This window comes from Opisthocomus hoazin, chromosome 6 (assembly GCF_030867145.1).
Source record: "Opisthocomus hoazin isolate bOpiHoa1 chromosome 6, bOpiHoa1.hap1, whole genome shotgun sequence".
Classification (NCBI taxonomy): domain Eukaryota; kingdom Metazoa; phylum Chordata; class Aves; order Opisthocomiformes; family Opisthocomidae; genus Opisthocomus; species Opisthocomus hoazin.
In genome coordinates, this window is record NC_134419.1 from 35970834 (window position 1) to 35992985 (window position 22152).

The following is a 22152-nucleotide window of genomic DNA, read 5'->3' on the forward strand; positions in this document are numbered from 1 at the left end:
TCTGTTCCATTAGCCAGCAAATGTTTTTCAAGTGTTTTTCTTATCCCGCCCCCCAACCCCATGCTCCTTTTTTGTATAATCACATGCATTCAGGGATATTACCACATGAAGTATATACAATACGAGAGGAAGGAGGGGTAGGTGAGAACTATTCTGACTTTAATAAGTTTAACTTTCCTAAGACAAAAGCCTAGTAGAATTCATAGAAGGCAAACACATATATCTTATGCATGTCTTATGATCTTTTGGGATTCCTTCTGCGTTTTTTCTGTCAAACTTCATACTAGCCTAGCGTTTTCCGCTTTATATTTATGCACCTGACTAAACTGAATATCATAAATTGTTATGTAATAGCGAGTTCACTGCAGTTAAACTAAATTCTACAGATCCTCTAAATCATGCTTTTGTATGTAGACATGTTTTAATTTTCCAAATGTATGTTTCTAAACTACAGATTCAGGATTATGCAGAAGGAAATATTTTTAGTTTTGTTGTTTTGTTCAGCTGGCTATCGTCAGTCAGTTCAGTCTTGGACCCATGTCATTCTTTTGCATTAATCACAGGCACACGACTGTTCAATGGTGCCACAACAGAGCACAATCACCTCAAGCTAGCACTAACAACGATTTGCCATTAGCCCTGCGTATTTAGATTTCTTTTACAATGAACTGCACTTCCAGTGCTTCCAATGCTGAAGTCACACAGAAGATTTCACAGTTTTTCCAAGGAGGAAAAAAGTACATTTTATTGCGTCTGCTGTCTTGAGTAGCTTGGTGGTATTGCTACCAATGATTCACTGCAGGAGAACACTGCTGTGCTTTCATAATCATCGTAAAGAAATGATGATGTAAAGCAAATGGAAATTTTTCTGGCACCTGATGTAGAGATATCCTGAGGATCACCGTGCCGTCAGGCTCTCTGAGCTCTGTAATATGCCCACAGATCAACTGCAGGTGGGAAAACACCTTTTAAAATTGCCCCCTTCAGGGATGCTCTCACATCAGCAAGTCACACTATTGCTGAACAAAATGTATTATTGGTGAAAGAAGTATTTTGGATTTACGGGTATTTTTGGTTGGGTGGTTTGGTTTTTTCTGTTTGGTTTTTTTTTTTTTTTGGGGGGGGGTTCACAGAAGCTATAAAAATGCGCTGTTAAACAAAATCAATTTCTTGCTGTGCCGCCTGGTAAGACCGGTGTTTGCCAGCGATGGGTATGGCAGACGCTGTGTTAGTTCTTCAGCTGTGGCTGGAAAGGCACACCCCAGCGTAAGGGCCCCCAGATCACCTCTTTCTGAACTGGTGCTTCATGGGACAGGTTTCTGTGTAAAATTTTCAGTGGGACAGAGGCCATTGCCACTTGCAGCACGACTGGTTATGACTGACGTTTCTTCAGCTCAAGGTCGACGCTATGTGAAAAACACTGTTAAAACAGAGCGTGACTCCAAAGTCAGTTTTAATTGTTGGATTTTTTTCTACCCTTTGGTAATGCAGAACCCATCGACGTGAAAGCTGATGATGTGGGACATGAAGACTGAGCAACAGGTATGTGTGGATGCGAGAAACCAGGACGTATGTCTCTCTGGACTGGGAAATTGCTCCTTTTTAAATGAAAATTATACTGTGACCTGTCATGAACTGGATTTTCAAAATTCTAGGCATTCGGATTACTAGGCTTGGTTTCAAAAAAAGAGCGGGAGAGGAGGAGAGAGTGGCTGGGAGGGGCAGGGGGAGAGGCCGGGGTGCGACGGTCCGTGGCCGTGAGGGACACCGGCTGAGTGGCGGCAAGGCCGGTGCTGCCCAGAGCCGTGCTGTGGTGGTCTCGACTGAGCTGCTGCCCGTCTGTGCTGAGCTCTACAGGTCGTTAACTACAGGCAGGAGGAGGGAGAGAGAGAGGTCCGTCTCGTATCTGAACGTGAACGTGGAAGTGTCAGGCTACTAGAAATAAAGTGCTCGTCGTCTCTTTTTTAGAAACCTTTTGGAAAGATTTTTCTCATGAACAGGAACTTTGCGATAGCTGTTGTTACCTTTTTAGCAGGAGAAGAAAGCATTTCCTGTACATATTTATAACCAAGTGACAATGTTTTTCAAACATGAACAAGCACAGCCATCGGCCTGCTTCCCCCGACAGACACCGCGTCCCGAGGCCGGCAGAGTCCTGGCTACCGGACCCGAGCCTCGGCCGCAAGCTTCCTCCCGGCACTAATTAATTGGTTAGTTATCTATCCCGGCGCTAATTGGTGATTTATTCCGGCACCTGCCAGGAGCGGGTCTGGGCCTGTGCTACAGCCCAGGGCCGGGCCCGGGCTCCCCCCTGGGCGGGCCCGCAGCGCACCCCCGGGCCGGCTCCCCGGGGCCGGACGGCCCGGGGCGGGGGGTCGGGGCGGCCCGGAGTGTCCGGAGGCTGCTCGGCTCGACCCTCGTGTTCTGCCTGTCGGGGTCACCGCCGTTGCTGTCGGCCGCCTCTGCCGTGCCGTGACACCGCCCCTGTCGCGACCCGCCGGCTTCGCCTTGTTCCTGCGCTTCTGCTGCCTGCCCCGGGGGGGGGCGGGGCGACAGAGGGGCCTCGTGGTGCCTTGTCGCCAACCACGACACGGAGTGCCCCTCAGTTCCTTCTTTTTTTTTCTTTTTTTAATAGTTGTGAAGTGTTCTCTCGCTGACAGAGAGCTGCGTTTCATTGTCTGTCGTGATAAAATACCCCTCTCCTGCATCATTACCTTGCAATGGAAAAGTAGCTGGCCTCCTCAGGAGGTGGAGGGCTGCCTTCGCTGATGGGAAGAAAACAAAAAAAGAAGTGAATTACAGCTTAAAGTAAGTATGAATGCATGGCACGCTGCGTCGTAAGCATGAGGAGGGGTAATGTTTGTACTGTGATACTGTGCAAGTCGTAGCGATGGCTAATTGCCGTCTCCTTTCCTTGATAACACAGCGCACTGGAAACTGTTGGAAAGAGGACTAATTTTAGGGCATTAAAATTCAGATGCTAATATTAAAATTGTCATTTTGATGTTGGATGGCAAGATTTTGCAATTTACTGGTAGCACTGTTCTGTAATGCTGTTAGATACCTCCGTGTCAGTGATGGCATCCCGTTAACGCTATGTAAATCACAACGTGACAGTTTCTGACAACACCTGGTAACTAGTAATGATGGCATTTTATGGATTTTTTTCTCCCCCTTCTGTCTCAGAAGTTGCCAGTTTTGACACCAGATGAGCAAATACTTACTGAGACTTTCTGTTATGTGAATTTTTAAAGTAGCATTAAAATTTATGTTAGAGTTAGATGATTGCAGTTTTAAGACCTCCAGTGGAAACACGCTTTCTTTTATTTACAGTGGGCACATGCAGGTTTTCTTAATAATCTCGAGTGTCATCCCAGGCAAGTGTGCTCTTAGGAAACTGGTGATGTATGCCTTGATCAAAGTCGCAGGAAGTGATTCAGTGTGAAACTGTTTGCAGAGCACTACGGCATGTTGTATAACTGCGCGGGTCCTCCAGTGTCGGAGTATCGTCTGAACCCGTATAACTTAATGGGTTTAAGACTGAAGCGAAGAAGAAATGTGCGGTTGGCTGTCGAGTGCAGTGCAGGTTACTCCCAAACAGGAGTCTGGGATTTAAGCCCCCCCCCAATTCTGCTGAAGTGATGGCTGTCTCCAGAGAGCAGCGGTAGCGTGAAGCTCCTTGAGGACCTGCGTCCCTCCGTGGCTTCGTAGCCGCTGACCCCTGCGCAGCCAGCAGACTGACGTGCCATCGTGGGCTGTACTGTATCCGCTATTAGGACCTGATTAGTAGTCAACAATGTTCGCATCGCTTTAAGAATGTGCCTGTGCTTTTTGTTTGAAAACAAATACTCTTAACAAATGCAGCTTCAGACATAAAGTGCCCGTAGGTCAGTGCCAGGAGCAAACCCACTGAGCTGTTTAAAAATTCCAAAGTATTTAGCAACGCTGTAATTATTGCAGTAAATGAAGAGAATCACATCACTTCAGGGGCTATGATGTTAAGGAAGAGAAAAATCATGCTGAAGAGCATGGAAACCTTCTCATTTATGGGAGGAAAAAGCAATAGGCTTACGTAGTTTTTAGGTAGGTTAAGAAAGAAATGAAGTATGATGTATGAAATTTCAAATTCTAAAACAAGGACACTTTTTCACTTTCTTGCAATATAAAAAAAGGGGCAACATTAAATGACGTGTGAAGATAATAGTAAACAGAAGTCTTTTAATACTAGTGTAGCTGATTGGTTGATTATATCAGAAAACAGCTATTTAATCATCATTCTTTGAAATATTGCTATTTCCATTTCAAATGTTTTTTTTCTCTAACAAGTAGGATATGCAATTCATTAATAACATCAGCTAGAGTTGTCAGCCACACAACGTAAAGAACAGAAAAAGTGAATTTAAGAGGCTGTAGACAACCTATTATAGAATAACTGTCATCCAAACTCTTCCTGCCTGTGACTGTATTAGTATCAGTTCTAAAATTCCTTCTGCATGGGAGACTTTTTTTCCCATCAGTATACCATAGTGTTTATGGATGGTATAAATATAAATAATATTGATAATGATTGTTAGCAGTAGGACAGGTTTTCCATTGGAAAAATGTCTAATTTTAATACTAAATAGACCTAGTGGAAAGGACCGTGTATCTGCTGTCGTTAACAGATTTCTTCTTTATATGTGCAAGCGCGTGCATGTCCACCAGCTTTTTAAGTGTCTGTACTGTGTTCATTTGTATGTCAATGTTATACATAGTTAATTTGTAATTATACTTTGTTTGGCTTTAACTACCAGCTATTATTTGTTTTGTACATGGAAATTTCTCAGTCTAGGTTTTGATAATATGAATAGAGCGAGCTCCTTAAAAATCCCTCTGTAAGGTGTATTCCCTACCTGCATAATGATTTTTGTGGGATCCTGCTTTTTCTTATCTGTTAAAAAATGTAGAGACCACAGCGTACCGCCATATACCTATAAAGATACCAATAATATTAGCTAAACAATATACATAGTACTTCCACTGAATATCTTTTGAAAACAATGAACTTATTTTTTAACATATAAAATGTTCAGTGTGCAAAATTTTTTTGTTTTACTTTTTCCTAAATGGCAGTTTTAATAAGGACAAAATATTTCAAAGTTTTCAAGGTGGTAGGTATATTGTCTTTCATTAACACTCTAAGTATTAGAGGTTTTACTTACATGACATGCAGATAATTTCCTTGTATGTGCTATATTGGAGAAAAAAAATCCAGGGACAGTCTATTATGTATTTTGCTTTGTTCTTGCTGTTATATGCAAATAATAATAGCCAGTCAGAAAATCCCCAGTGCAAAGCAGAGCTGAGATAGACTTTCAGGTCCTTGAAAAATGTAAAACTGCTACAAGCACCGCTATTCATACAAAACAGATTTCATTGGGGGTTTCTGAACTTTACTCAAGCTATACTCTGTTCTCGTTGTTCATGTTCTTCTTGAGAGAAAGTGTTTCGTATGACTTAACTTGAATGTCTGTAGTTACGGTTTGGCCATGCCACAGTTTGGCCATGGGAGATGATGGACCATTCTCTACTATGGCCATTCCCATAACCCAGTTCTTCACTCTCTGATACAATTTTTCTCTTACAGTCTCCAAGATCTTAGTGAACGTAAGTCTTCAAATTATCAATTTCCCTTGATTTTTTTATGCTTAACGTAACTTTAAAATATTAATATTGCATTGAACAAACAATACATAAATATGGCAAACTTAAATATAATAAATCATACAGGGAATTCACTGTTAAATGTACGCTACAGATTTCTGTCTTCAAGTCAGTACCTGACACTTTTCGTGCAAGTTCCAGTGTTTTGCACTGAAGCTCCCAGCAGCTAATACCCATGCTCATGGACTGGGACATGATGACATAACGGATGGATTCTACAAGTGCTTTAGTCTGAATCGTACCCTTGTAGCTTCACAGAGTGCTGCATTAGAGTAATTTCTGGGCACATGAGAACGAAGCATAGATCGACAGAAAAACTGGCACATCTAGCCCAATCCCACTCCTCAGGCAGGGTCACCTAGAGCAGATTGCCCAGACCGTGGCCAGTCAGACTGTTAATGTCTCCACAGACTGGAGATATTCAGACACAATTCCAGTGTTTGACCAGCCTCACAGCAGGAAAAAGGGTTTCTTATGCTCAGGTGGAATTTCCTGACTTTTAGTTTGTACCCATTGCTTCTGTTGCTGGCAAACAGCGATAACTGTGGCTCCGTCTCTTTAACATCACCCCCCTTATGATCAAGCGTATATACAGATTGATAAGATTTCCATGAACCTTTCTCCTCCAGGCTGAACAGTCCCGGCTCCCTCAGCCACTGTTCATAGGAAAGATGCCCCAGTCGTTCAGCCATCTCTTTGCTGAATTGGCTCCAGTAAGTCCATCTCTTACTGCCCGAGCTCAGCATTCCACAGTTGTTTCAACAGCTCTGAGTGGAGGGGAAGGATCACCCCCTCAACCTGCTGTTCACCTCCTGTTCCGCTGCTTGTCCACCAGCGCCACCAGGTCTTCCTCTGCAAAGCTGTTCTACAGCCAAATGTTTGCCAGCCTGTAGCAGTGCCTGGAGTGGTTCCTTCACAGGTGCAAGGCTTGGCATTTCTCGCTGTTGAATTCCGTGAGGTTCATGTTGTCCTGTTTCTCCAGCCTGTCCAGGTTTCTCTGAATGTCAGCATAGCCGTATTGTGTAACAGATGGTCCTCCTGGTTCTGTGTCATCTGCAGACTGGCTGAAGGTGCATTCAGCCCCGTCACTGAGGTCATTAGCGAAGATGCTGGACAATTTTATCCCAGGACTGACCAGGGGGGTACACCACTAGGGACTGGTTTCCAGCTGAACTTCTTGTCATTTATGGCAACTCTGTGAGACTGGCAGCTCAGGTAGTTTTCAGCCCACATCACTGCCCACTTGCCTAGCTCATACGTCATCAGTTTCTCTGTAAGGTTGTTGTGGAAGATAGTGTAGCACATTCTTAAAGGATTTGTAGCAGGAAAATATTGAGATTTATGTTTCAGAGAGAGATCTGTGAGGATTATACTTACAGGTCGTACTTAAATGTCTGTGACAAAAGGTCATACCTAATGTGTGGTAATGTCATTTGCAATTCTACTGTTAAATTCATCAATTTCAGCTTAGGTCCTTAGAGGGCCTACTTTCCATATAGCTTAATTTGTGACTTAGAATAACTGTTTTTAAGCTCAACTTTTGCATTTTATGTTACCACTTTATCTTCCTCACGTTGATGAGGAAGACAAGTATATCCTATTTATGAGCAAATACCAGGACATTTTAGTCTACTTCTTACTAATCTGAATGGGAAAAAAAATACTTTAAAGGTCTATGAAAAATCTGTTGCTTTTGGCTGGAAAGTAGAAGATCAAAGACCAACATTATTGCTTTGGGGATATATATTTAACGCTTTAACAGATGTCGTCAGTCTGTTGCCTTTTAATGAGTTTCAGTATGTGCTTCCCTGAATTAATTATCTCTTATCATCAGTTTTGTTCTTCTGTGCTGGATTTTCAGATTTTAAAACATAATTCTGTAACAATGCATAATTATAAAATAGCGAGACAACAATATCCCTAGGTTTTGAATAGTACATTGGTGATAAGCATCCTTGAACTCAGATCCACCTATTTCTTCTATAACAGTAGCGTTTCATTTTCAAGGACTCTGTTCTCCGAAATTCTATACAAAGTTCACCCAACAAACCACAAGCACTAATGGCATCTTGCGTATGTAATACATAATCTGTACTCCCAACTCCTCACTCACAATTATTATCTGAAAGTAGAACATAATTTATGTTGAACTTAAATGTTTGACCCTTCTTTAGGAAAAAAAAGTTTTACTAGGGGGATTCACTGGAAATAATCTATTTAATGCGCTTTGGCATCGTGCTCCATTAGCTGCAATCTAATGATTCCAAGTATCAGAAAATCTCTCCGAAAGCTTGGTGACGCCTTCAGATATAATTCTTCAGTGTAGCAGCTGATATTATGGTTTGAAACATGAACAACAGCAGTAAAAATTTTGAGATAGTAGTATCAAGTAGAATAAGAACATTTTCATTGTATTGCCCAATTCTGCCACTCTGTCTTAAGGTGAACAATTGCCTGCCTTTATGAATAAAGATCCAAAATGAGAAAAAAATTACTAGTTTTCCAACTGAGAAAATACTTAATATGCAAAAGATTGACGTTCCCAACCAAAATTAATTTACAAATGCTACTAAGCAATTTACATTCAACTTTGTACATGATTATACTGCTCCAAAGCAATGGTAATGATCAGCCTAACATAACACCTGGGTTTTTTTGATGATGCAGTAGATCTTGTTATACCTAAGGCTTGAATACAACAAACTTTTAAAATATCTTTATTTCCCCTGTTCTTAAGGCATGTCACTGCTCATTCTTCCTTAGTTTCTCTTTTCCTTGGAGCACTTGCATTTCAGCGCTTTCTGCACTTCAGTGAAAAATCAAATTTCAAAAAAGTGAGGTTTTTTCCTGAATTGGAATAAATATTAAAATTGTTCCATGTAAAAGAGTTTGTGGACATACTTTCTTTAGAAGAAAATACTGTGTTTTGAAGAAGGGGAGTTTTTTTTGCCAAGGTAGTCCTCAGAATTAGGAAAATGCATAGAAGAGTATGGGAAGACTTCAGATTTTGAACTATGGGCAGAATTTCCAAGTTCTGAGTCACATACTTCAGATATGTAAAAAGTAGTTTGGGCATCTTAAGAGTCTGTTTTGAAGACCTTTATTTGCAGTGTTCCCTGGGAACCCCTAATTACAGAGCTGCCTGCAGAGGACCCGGTCTTGCTGCAGGGCTGGCAGTGCCGGCAGGCTGCCGGGCTGCTGGTGGGGAGCAGCCGAGACCTTTGGCAGAGGAGCCGTGGTTATCCTAGTGGCCTGAGAACAGAAGCATTCAGATGTCATAGCTTGCTCAAGACAATGAACCTTAGAAATGAGGGCCTTTGATTTTTACCATGAAAACAAAGGGGTTTCTTGCAGTGACTTTTCTGCATGCTGATGTAAGCTTGTAAAAATGGTCAATTTCAGACAAAAAACCAACCCACCTTCAACATGGATGAAGTGAAGTGGAAATACTGTATCCAACCATTAGCTGGTTTTGCTTAGCAAAATATATACTCAGAGACTATGTTCAGTCAAATATCAGACTCTCTAGATATTATCTAGGTCAGCATTTTGCTCTTCTGTGTCAGCAGCTATAGAGGCAAATACCAAACAACCCTCTCCGTGTCTTATTTCATCTTGCACTTGCTTTAAAATAAGAAAAAAAAGAAGACACCTATTTACTTACATGAAGAGTCCTAAAGTAGCTTACAAAAGTGGTTGGTAATGGTTATATTAACTTAATACTTTTCAGAGCTTTTCAGCTGATACTTCTTGGGCAAGTTCATCTGAAAATTATATTTAGCTATGTGCAGAGAAAAAAACAAACACATGAAGACTCAATATGTGCTTAGGCAAAAGCTGGAAGATATTGGTGAAAAATCTATTACTTAAAAATAGAGAAAAAAAAATAGAATCTTCAGTAGTAATTGGAAAATGGATACTGTGAACTGCAAAATGGGGAAAGAGAGCCAGGTATCAAATGAAGATTCAGAAAACTAAGATAATTATGAATTCTTTTAGCTCAGAGCTAGATCTGTAGTCAGGAACCTTGGTGCTGTCATGTAACTCTTATTAACCTAATTTTTGTGTTAGTGGTGTCTGCCTTATGGAGTATACATTTGTACAGTAGTATATTATGTTAGTATAGTATTATAAGGTCACTTAATGACCTTATAGTATATTTAGAACTGTTCAACTCCTCCTTTATTTGGTACCTTAAATACTTTTTCACTGCTGCTGCATTTTGAAACGGGCTGTCCGTCATGCATCTGGATGCATCACTTTTACCCAGCTGCATCCTGCTCTCATAGCATATCTCAATCCAAACTATCTTCTTCTTCAGAAAAGCCGTGTTGATACAATATCAGGGCTGATTACTTCAATAATCAGCTCCCTGCTACAGTGAGAATCCCTTCTGCTGCTCCTACGGATTCACTGGCTGGAACCAAAAGTTACTTCTGAATCCTGGACATGGCAGCTGTAAACCTGATTATTCTCTTTAGTGTGGTGAATGAGGATGGATTAGTCAATTGTACAACAACTAACATACAATGGCCTCTCTTATGCCTATAAATATAATGATGTGCAGTAACATAATAAGCTTACACTGAATTTTCAAACAGCATCCCTAATCATGAAAGCTCTTAAGTGCTCCTAATTGCAACTCTTCTTAAATGAGTGGTTAGGTTTACAAAAAAAGATTTGCAGAATTAGCCAGCCTAATTCAGGATTCATTTCGAGTCTCACAGAAATTACACTTAATGAAAACAAGTACATTCTAAAAAGGTCACTGGGCAGCCTCTTAGTAAAAGAGGATGTCGGTGTTATTGGTGACACGATGCAGGAGATTTCCCGAGGAGGTCAGTTGCCTGGGCCCTACTTGAAACCCACAGTGTTACAAGAAAGTGTCCAGGACTTTACTTTTTTTTTCCCGTTTTTTGTATATATCACCTTTTTAAGGCTATGTGGGATGTGAGGAAGGTAAAAAATATGTGGAATGTAAAGGACATGCTGATACTTGGAATGCAAGGACATCTGATTTGTGAGGGCCTCTGGTTAGCGGCTGTTCAGGATAAAAAGAAAGACAAGAAACATGGGAAAAATGGCGTTTAGATGTGCAAACTCCAACTAACAGGAGAACGATGGTGGTAGGGTTGAAGGTCTGAGCTCCCTCGGGTCTGGGCTGGAAGGGACCTCTCAGACAAAGCTTTGCAGCAGGTAAGAAGGAGAAAAACATGGAAAAGAGAACTTGTCACGGGATGTTGGGTGGGAGTGTGTAAAACTTCTTATGGGATGTTTTAAGGGATGGTGGGTATAAACAAAACTTATTATGGGATGTTTAGCAGACGAGCCAAAGGCAGAGAAAGAATGAATCAAATTTGATGCAGGGGGAACAAGTGGGAGAAAATGGAAAGGAGGAAGGACGAAAAGGATCAGTAGCATGTAAAAAGGCTGCTGGTCAGGAAGTAGTTACAACAGTTTTGCACTTTTAGATAAATATAGGAGTGTGGCCATTCATTGGTTTCTGTATTTTTTATGAAGTCACGCAACTTATGCAAGAAAAAATACATATAATGAATGAGTAATACAGAAGTGTGTGAGGAAAACATTACCTTTTGGAAATAAAACATTTAATATTGGAAAAAAGTTTTTAAAGCTTCTGTATACTAATATTAAAAGAAATGTTTCAAAAACTGTCAGTTAAAAATAATGTGAAGAACCACTATGTTGCTTATACTTGTTTTAATACAAACAGTGGTAATTCTGCCTGCTTACTGGCCCGAGTTCAGCTGGGGTAAGGTTAATTTGCACAACAAACTGGGAGGGGACACAGCTGGGACGGCTGACCCAAACCAGCCAAAGAAATGGGTGATTTTATAGCATGTGACGTCATGCTCAGCATGTAGTGGGAGAGCTGGCCAGGGGAGGGTGATCGCTGTTCAGGAGCAAGCTGGGTATCGGGTGCTGAGAAAACTCTGTCGGGTAGCAAGCATTCTGTGTATTTTTTTTTGCAGTATTACTGTTGTTATTTTTCTCTTCCTTTGCTGTTCTGTTAAACTGTCTTCATCCCAGCCCATGAGTTTTGTTTTTTCTTCCAGTTCTCCCCATCCTACCAGGGCGGGAGGAGTGGGTGAGCAACTGCATGGTTCTTTGTTGTTGGCTGGGGCTAAACCACAACACATATTTACAGAATATTGCTATTTATTATGAAAATTAACCCTAGAGTTATATAGGCTTGTGAATATGACTTCTGACAAGTTTTTGTGTAATCTTTTTTGTGTTCTTCGTGTAATACCACAGGATTTTCATCCCTCTAAGATCTGACAGAAACAAATAAAAAAACTTTGAAAGCATGACCTAAATAAAATTATAGCTCAGAAAAACGTCAGAAATCATCCAACATATGTAGAATTCAAAAATAAGGTTATTTGAAAAAAACATTAGGATTTTGGTGCACCTGGTTGATGACTTTCACATGATGAAATCTGCAAAACCAAATATAGCATTGGATATAATCAAGCTTCTCTATTCTAATTTCTTAAAAGCATAGGAGTGGATATGCCTTCCCAGTCACTGACTGGGTCACCATATCGTATCCTACCGACCTCCCTCAAATGAATAAAACTCTCTGTATACTTCCAAAATGTATTATACCTTGGAAGATTGTTTAAAAGCCTCCTCAAGCTGATAAAAATCTTTTTAACAAGCTCCAGCCTAAATTATTCAAAACCAATTAATATGCGTGTTTACTTGGGCCAGTATTGTGCTTATATATAGTCTTCATCTATGATATTTATCCTTTGATGAATTTATAGGGTAATCTTTGCTCCCAATCACACATTTCTGCTAGGAAAGGCTTATTAATTAACTCATCTGTATTAGTGATTTGTGTTCATGTTCACCTTGAAGTTCTGTTCCTTGAAAATTAGTGACAAAACTAGAATCAGTATTAAAGATTATTAAATTTTCCCTTGTACGGCAGATCATTGTTTCTGTATTCCTACCAGAAATTACACACCAGCTGTTTATTAGGGTCATACCTCCTTTGATATGGCCGTTAATGGTAGTGGGATTCTTAATTCTGCTTAATGGGCTAAAGCATAAATCCCTCTTTTCTCTGATGAGCTTGTGTCAGAAATCCTTTCCGCTGGTCCTGAAGTGTGCAGTTTGGCAGAATGATACTTCACCCCATTCCTGTTACCTCAGATCTGCCTCATCTGATCCAGGCACAGCTGTACAATACGCTGATCATCCTCTGTGCTGCAATCACTGTCCTCATCACAGGAAATCTGGATCCACCTTACTTCAAGTCACTCCTCGCTATTTCAGGCAATATTCATGGCAGCTGAGTCTCATTCATTCCTTGCCAGTTTTACCCAGTGTGATAGAAGTAACCGTAATGTCGTTGCATTGCTTTGGTCAGCTCTGTGCATAGACTTATCTCCATTTTTGCTTGCATTGCTTTTGAGCTTGTGTATTTTCTTTGTCTGAAAATTCAGAATTTGTAGTGGATTTATAATTACAGTCTTAGGTAAAATAACCTTAAGTCCTTACTGAAATGTTGGTCAGCCAGTCTGGCTGAAAAACAGGGAAGGAAGAAAGCATAAAAATGTACTATGATTCAACATTGTAAAGTAATTTTTTTTGTGATAGTTTGCAAAACTAGGTACCAATATATGCTATGCTCTCAGTATCAACACAGATCCTAGAGCACAGGGAGGTGAGTTGCTAAGCCTGTTACACATCTGGCAGGAGGGTGCTTTCAGGGCCCTGGCAAAAAAGAGACCATCTAATTCAAAGACCTCTTGTCCTGAAGCATCTGGCTGCTGATGGAGTACGTTTTGTTCAAAATAGGACCATCTTTGTGCCATTCAAGAAGGGTTGCAGAACAAAAAGGAGCTTCAATGACCTAAAAATCTCCTGCGTTCTCCAGATTATGCTCCTTTGTCTGCATGTATGATCAGAAATTAGTAGTAAAGAAGCTGATTAAAATTTGTGTAACAATTCAGAGCTCTCTTCATCTGAAGGGCTGTTCAGCTGGCCAGCTGCAGCTTCTACTTCACTCACTGCACAACAAGGAAGAGAAGTTCTGGTAATGTACCTCCTGTGAGAATATTCCTGCAGTGGATACTACCAGCAACTATATAATAATATGTTTCAGAAACTGGACTAAATAGATGCTGTGCTTAGTGTAATAAAATAATCCATTAATTTCAAGTTGTACAAATTTAATTTACTGTAATGTGGGGGTTTTGTTACTTGAAATCCCAAGAACATTATCTTCACCTGAGAGGGATCAATCTTAGTTAAGCAGTTAGCAGTTAAGATAAAATGAGAATGGGATTAATGGGTATATACTGTGTTATTCAAGAGCCATTGGCAAAAAAATTACCTTCAGTTTGTGTGTATAATATAACATTTCTCCTTTGCCCCCATACTCCTTCAATAGCTGTAAAATAATAGCAATAAACACTGGCTGAGCGGAACCTGGCAAAAGAGAGCAGAGATTGCAAGTTGCTCAGACCTTGCAGCGATGAGCTGTAGGTTTATCTGCTTTCTTGTCTACTGTGCCCCGTGTGCTACAGAGTTCCCTTTTGGAAACAATTTGTAAATATATTCTTTACTTTCTTTTAGGGATACAGTCTGGAATAATGACATCATTTAAGAAGCTGGTAAAAAACCAAAAGATAGGGACAATATAGATATGTACAACCATAGCCTGGCAAATGCCGGATTAGAAGTTGCTGTCACTTGTAACTCTCACTGGATTGACAGTTTTGCACCTCTGTGTGGCTAATGGGGTTATTATTCAATATGCCAATTCATTGCATTTTTTTTCCTTTCTGTTTAAGTTGATGAGAATATCTTTCTGTTTTGAAAGCTGTTGACGGTCAAATCTGCCATGTTGCAAAGGTTGTACTTGCTGTCAGGCTTCGTTCTTATCCTTTTACTTTGCAAGATGCTGAGGCAAAATATCTCTCTTGGTGAGTTCTGTAAAACGGCATCTTATACTACTATCTGATAAGCAGCTCAGTGCAAGCTTGCCACGCTGATTCTGCTAACAGGACATAGTTAATGCTTATACAGCGCTTTGAAAGTACAAAAGTAGTATCTAGAAGTGTCCAGGTACCACTAAGCTAAAACAATTCATTAGACCTAGAAAAAAGTTTACTCATGGAGGAACGTATTAACTGTATCTTACAGCAAATGAAAGGATAAGTAGTTAGGAGTTTCTGTACTTGTACAGATGTAATGTTTTGAGTGACTTGACAAATTTAATGCTTTAATTGACCTGATCCAGTTATTCCTTCTTTCCCTGCAGATAACGAGTTCACAGTATTATGATTCTTCATTATGATTTTGGAAAAGAAAATCAGGTGTATAAAACATACCGCACCAGATCTATGAGCAGATATCCTTTTGTATATCTCAACTGCAAAAATTCCAACCGAGTGTTATTACAGAGACAAGTTAGTCAAACACAGAAATTCACAGCTGATTATTAACAAATAATGGGAATGGAAACAAATAAATAGCATGCCAATTCCTGGCTCTCACACAGTAGTTGAAGGACCTTACTCAGGCCATTTAGCCCTTGTTGCAGAATGGGCTGCTCCAGACAAGCAGAGGCAAAGTCCTCCCTGGAGATGGGTGCGGTTCCCCAATACTCACAGAAGAAGAGCAGAGCACATGTGATGGTTTTTCTCAGCCTGACGTTACCTGATGTGCTACAGCAGCTTGTAGTTATAGTGACATTGGGAATATTGGACATTTTTCTTTAAACTCTTACTTCTCAATTTACATTGGAGAGAAACTTCTTGTGTATAAATGTCAGGTTCTGTGCAGAAATACCCTAGTGTTACATTAATACCTGCAAATCCTTCATAAAATTTTCTTCTAGAATATGGGCAAAAAATTAAGATACACGACCTGGAAATGGCTATCAGGATATGCTAGGGTAAAGTATACGCATGAGGATAGTAATTTGTTGTTTTATCAAAGATGGATTAAAAAGCAGGAGAGAGGTGACACTGCTTTGGCAGGAGGGTTGGACTAGATGACCCACAGAGGTCCCTTCCAACCCCTACCATTCTGTGATTCTGTAATGTATTTTTTCATAGTCTTAAGTACCCTTAGAGCCGCTCAGGAACTGTCTTTTCCATTAAAAGCTTTCTCTGTGTTGCTTTTGTTTCCCTGCTCCCTTATCCGCTGTGTTAGTTTATCTTTTCAAACTGCCTTACCTTTGTGTCCTTGCATAAGTATACTACAAAAGGCAGAAGCAGTACTCTCCTCCACACATGTATCTGCACACGTGTCTCCATCAGAAATTTTGATCTGTTCTTGTCTGCTTTTAGCCGTTTCTCTCTTTCTGCAGAGCTCAGCTGGCTTACTGGTCTGTCACTAGAGCTGTTACTTGTTCAGTCTGTTTCGTGAACAATTTAACGATGGGATGAATTTATCCCTAAAGACGAGCAGCTGTTATAGCTGTATCCCAGCTTCACTAAATCCTCGGGGTCTGCTGATTGCTAACAAGGTTGTTTATCTCTGAAGAGAGACTGCACTGGCTAAGCGTACGGTTGTACACGTTCTTGTAAGGTTGGTCAGTGTGTCTTCGTAGGCATTTCTGTGTTGTAGGGAGTCTGTGCTGCTTTTGGAGACCAAGAGCAGAGGGAAACTTTCTCACTGAGGTCCAGGAATATCGGTTAAACCCAAACAGGCTGTTGCAGTACACACACACTCCCACCAGTAACCTAACCGTAACAGAAGCAGCATCAGAAAGTTTAAATAACGATATGTAGCTGTCTTTCTGTAGCACAGTAGATTTAATGGTAGAGCTAAGGGGTAACCCTTTCCCTCCCCTGCTGCCCTCTGTAGTGCTGGCAGGTGGGGTGCACGTTTCTGGCGTATACAGTTACTCACCCTCCTTTTCCTTTCCCTTTTGCACAAACCCCATTTAGGTTCAGGTTTTGTCTGTACAATAGAGCTGCAATGTCACACCACAAATGGCTGTTTATCTAACATAACAATCAACTAGCATTTTCTTCCTCCATTTTTCTGTCCATCTCTTGCTTTGTCTCTCTGTCTCTCTGTCTTATTGTCATTAGCAGGAATTATATTAAAACAATGATGTGAAGTTTTATGTTAACTCTAGCACATCTAGTGTGATGTGCTAACAATGATGGTTTGTTTACTTCGCAAACTAAGAGACAGTGCATGGGATTTACTTAAGAATAATTTTTTGATGACCAAATAAGGTTTTGTGGTAGTATAAAGTATCACAACACAAAGCATGAGGAAATCTAGATCATGATGCAGGCGAGTCTGAAATATCATAGCTTAGAACAAGGATTTGTCAGATAAATTTATTCAGGAACTCAGTTATTACAGCTTTCATTTTGGTTGCAGAAGTCCCTGAAGTCCTCTTTACAATCTGAATGAGAGCATTTTCCAGAGTTGATGGCTTTGTTTCTCACATCCAGGATGTAAAGTAGAGACATGTCTTTGAAAAAAAGAAAAAAAATTGTGTCTCAGTTTTGTTTGTTTTTTTTTGAAGAAAAGAAGGTAGGCAAAGATATCTAAAAAAACTGAAAGAGCTGTAGTTCTGGTATTAGATTAGCCAATGCACTCCTATTCTAACGCATAACTGTAAATGTAAGAAGACATGTCTAACATGAAAGAACAGAAGTAACGATTTAAAGTGTATGAAATTATGTCTTTTATTATAGTCTTAATACCATCTGGATATGACAGAGTAGCACAACAAGAGTTGTCTTGGGTGGGGAAGTAGATTGCTTTAGATCTGAATTTTCAGGTTTTTTACTTCTTATATAAATCTATTAACTTCCTCCAGAAACTAGAAAATACAGATCTGTACAGCTGAACCTAAATGAGGAAAAAAGCATGGCCATTCATCCTGATTCTTCTGTAACAGATAAAAATTGGGATACAATAGTCTAGCCAGCATCTTTGAATCCTTGCATTCCTGGACTGCCTTTAGGGTATCATACATTAATTACAATTTATTTGCATATCACGGATGTTGCTAAGAAAAGAGAGATAAAATGGTAAAGTGGGTCAAATTTTAAATTACTGGAGTGTGAAATTCAGAGAAGGAAAGTAAAATTAAACCCTCCATAATAATAAAAAAATCAATAAACAAAGAAAATTTATTTGCTGGAATAATTCCATTATTAGAAGAATATCTTTACTTCCTCAGGAATTTAGACTAACTATTAACTGGGTGTATTTTTAATCTAACACCTACGAAAGTGTTGTATCCTACTCAAGACCGAGTAGGATGGCAGCTTCCAGTATGTCCTTTCTGAGATCAGTTAGGTAGGTTCGGAGTAGGTGTGCGTTGTTACAGCTGTGCTTATGCCACAGCTGTTTGGTGTAAGGGACAGAGGGATTCTCTGTGGGATAAGATGTTAGTCCTCGTGCTGGACATACCAGGATTCTTAGCGCGTTCACTCTGCTGGATCTCATTATGTGGGAGACTTGGGGGAGAGAAAAAAATCAAACACATTAAAAGAACTGATTCTGGTAATGTATTACTTTATGGGTGGCTCTATTACTCCATTATTGCATGGAGATTTTTTTAAGTATGAGCTCCATTTCACAATCTGTTTTGAAAGTAAAGAAAGAGGACTCAGTACCTCACAATCATTTTTTCATATTGTCTTACATTTCTGTTTGTAAATTCAGACAAATAGAAAGATGATACTTAAGTAAGTCTTTGCTCAATTTAAGCCAAGCTTATAAGCTCTAAGAGCATTTGAAATTTTATGCTGCAGTTTATTGCAGTGGTGCCATTTGGGCTGTTATTTCAGCATTTTCATTACCAAGCCTCTGTTATCTGAAATTGGCAACTCAACCAAAAAATCCTACACAAAAATACCCACTGTTTTAGGCTGAAACAGTTTATCTAATTTCACCCAGCAGCAGTACTGTTATTTGCTGAAACTAAGTCAAAATCTAAGTTCAGTTATTTCTGAATTTCATGCCGCTATTACTGAAGCTAATATGACCCCTTTTCTTTCTGTAGCACAAATAGCCATGAAATGGGTGAAGGCCATTAAAGGATACAAACTGTGGTGGGTTTTTTTATTGATCTCTTTGCCTGTGAGGATCTGCAGCTCATGATTACAGAAAGTTGTAGCAACACTTAAGTAAAGGTTTTGAGAGATCACAACCTTGTATATGCAGTATTATCATAGCAAGGTGAACACTGAGAGTATAGTAACATCTGTTTTTCATATAAAGGATAACTGTGAAAAAAGTACAAAAAATACATCGCGATTAAAATAGCAGGGACCTAGCTTCACTACAGGTAGTGGATAGCACCACAGATAAATCATTAGTTTAACAAAGATTTTTTTAATGCGTCCAGCTGATTGGTTTTTCTCTTTATTCCTTTCTTCCTGCTGTATATTTTGCATTGTTTGTTCTCCAAGTAAAGTAGCAGGACAGTGCTGGTGGGAGGCAGAGCTTTGCTATATATTGTTGTGGTGAGCCTTATCCTCTTCTATAGTTTGCGTTGCCTTTGGGTTGCATTGTCTTTGAGTCCTGTATTAGGAAATAAAGGATACAGACAACCTAACATCTTCCTTTTCGTATCCCTTGTGTAGATGGTATGCTGTTAGGTCAGTGTGCCTAGCCACATGCACAATGTAGCAAATATTTAATACTGAACTATCTTAGAGTCTGTTTTGTGTAGGCCTCCAAAAGTGCTTTTTAGTATCTTACTAATAACTTAAGATCTGTTAGGAAAGTTACAGTGATTATAACTGCTTATATCTTTTAAGACAGAAGTTCTGTGTGCTGGTTTCTGAAATCCTGGTCCCTGTGTTTGCACTCTGGCCACGTTTTGCTGGGATGGTGGGAGAAGACATGGACACATGAGCCAGAGAGTTGCAGCAAAGCACTCCAAAAAAGACAGTCAACCAGAACGATCAGGAAACCAAGCAGATGACCTGTCATATGCCCGTAGAGAAAATATTAAACTAAAGAAGACTAAACTCAGAGGCCTTGGTCCCTGAATTAGGAAGGAGCTTGCTGTGTAACACTCCCAGCTGAAGGCAGACCCACGGACAGTAGCTGGAAGGACTCCTTGGTGGCCTGAGGTACTTGCTGTTAGGTTCTGGTTTTTGTTAGGAAATGCACAGTTCTTTGGCCTGTCATATCTTTGGTACACCTCATGGTTTTTATGAGCTTTTCCTAAAGCAATTGAAGTTAAATGAAATAATTACCTTAATATGAGAGTAAACAAGTTCTTCAGTTTATGAAGAAGATACTTTTTATTGTGAGCATGCAGGATATATTATGACTTACATGATATCCTCTGACTTGTCAGACTGTTGTATTTTCACAGATTTCATCCAAAATTTGAAGAAAAACAGAAATGTGAGTTGGAATATTCTCTATCATTTATAAACATGACGAATGAGTTTTTGCCATTTGAAAAATAATTTGGTTATAATATAGCTGAATTAAAGTAAGAAACCCATAAAATTCCAGCTGACTCACAAATCACAGTGGTTTTAGACCAGATCTAATGCTTTTATTGAATGAAATTAACTTCTTAAATCCAGTGGCTGTATTGCACAGTTTTAATTTCTTTTTTGACTGTGGTTTCATTCCTTTCAATGACCAGTTCTACAGTCATTCTAATTTATGGGATTTGCAATTAAAAAAATACCACTTAATTCACTGCAATGCCTAGATGCGTCTGTTTGTATTAACGGTACTCTGAAAGACATAGGGAATATGAGGAGGTGATAATCCATCTTTATTACAAATCCCTACAGCAAGTGTCTGGAGCTGTGCCAATATCTGGCTGTGCAAACTGAAGTGGTGCTTAAAATGTGTTTAGTACTCTTTTATTCCTAGCTGATAAAGATTTGAACAAAATTCAGAGAGTATTTTTTAGTCTTTGGATGAATTAGTACAATAGTAAACAATTGTCTTTTTTTATTGAAACTACAAAATAATAGCTAAAACAGTAAGAAGCTGTTTAGAAGATGTTAGAATTATTGGGACCTTACTAGATGCCATCAGCACTCCAATCTATGGTCCTGAATAGTTTGCTGCATCTGATCCTTGCAGTTTTACAACCAGTTGTTAATTCCAATGCTTTCTCTAAATGGTAACCTCAGCGAGGAAAAAAGAGGAAAAGTTGCACGAGGATCTGTATGTAGATTTTCTCATATTTCTGCTTCTAATCAAATTGGAAATAGCTTGAAATACATACTACTAGAAACTCTGTTTTCCTATTCCTAGATCCCTGTCCCCATACTTCCACGAAAGGGAAGAGAACTAGAGAAGTTGTGGACAAAGGGAGATTAGTCCATGGTACCCACCATATGCGATTGCTGCTTTGCTGGGCTTGAGATTGGTTTGGTGGCAGACGGGTAGAGAGACACCACAAACACAAGTTTTGAAAAATTCTGTTTCATGTTGCGAAGTGAATTAGGGGTGTCCCTTTGCAGTTGAACTAGTATGAGTTGGATTACTTTAGTGGGTGGTCTTGCTTTACGCCTCAGAGAAGAATACAGTAATTTTAATTGCTTATGTGGTACTTGAATTTGTTTTCTTGATACATTCAAGCTGTTATGTAAATTATGTCTGTATTGCTGGGCTGCTGTTGAGACACATTTGAAAAGTCAATTGATGTTATTTTATATATATTTGTATATACAGTTATATATTAATGTTTTACACTGAAACTCATCGTTGCACAGGGAAGTCTTTGATTGTCAGGGGTTTTTTCTGTTTGTTTGTTTCTGAATGGATGGTTGATGGGGTTTATGCCATGTCATAAATGACATTTGTGCTGGATTCTAAAAGATTACTGGCCTCAGGTCAGACACTCTGGTAGCTAGCAAAAAGGTTGAAGTTGTCTCTATAGCAGTGGTCCCAGTTGCACTGGTGTAGAGTTCCCAGGTATTTTGTAAAAAGGGAACACAGAATATTCTCTTCAGTCTTTTACAAGAGTAGCATGAACTCACCGTGTACTTTCTTAGTTTCCTAGGCCAGAGTGCAAACAGTAGATTTTTCTCGGGGCGTTTGTAGAGTCGTACACAACAACAGAACCTCTATGGCATTATCCCATTGTCATTGCATGGAATGGGATCGTGTGACTCTGGAGAATGCTTTGGTTTATTTTATTGTTAGAAGTCAGTTTGATACTTGTTGTTGTTGCTGAAAACATTCTGAACAGTTCAAGCAACGTTTTATTGGAGGACAGTATCAATGATTATTCCTACCCATGGAACGCACATTAAATCTGAGCAGAATTCAGGCCATTTCTTCTGCATTGAAGAAAACATAACACTTTTGCCTAACATTTCATTGTGTGTATTTTTTTCTCTGTTTATGTAAGAGGAATGTGTTGAATACAACTCCTGTTCTAAAAGAAGACTAAAAGATTAAAAAAAAACCCCACAGGGGGAAAAAAGGTCTTTATTTTCC

At 39.6% G+C, this 22152-nt stretch overlaps 1 long non-coding RNA gene across 1 annotated transcript in view; it reads left to right on the forward strand.

Annotated features, from left to right (window-relative positions):
- The first annotated feature begins 1489 nt into the window (after nucleotides 1-1489).
- Nucleotides 1490-22152, forward strand: part of LOC142361721 (uncharacterized) — a 41122-nt gene continuing 20459 nt past the window's right edge. The window contains exons 1-3 of the long non-coding RNA XR_012764344.1: nucleotides 1490-1542; nucleotides 2033-2210; nucleotides 2636-2808. This is a non-coding gene — a long non-coding RNA (uncharacterized LOC142361721). The remainder of the gene's footprint in view (nucleotides 1543-2032; nucleotides 2211-2635; nucleotides 2809-22152) is intronic.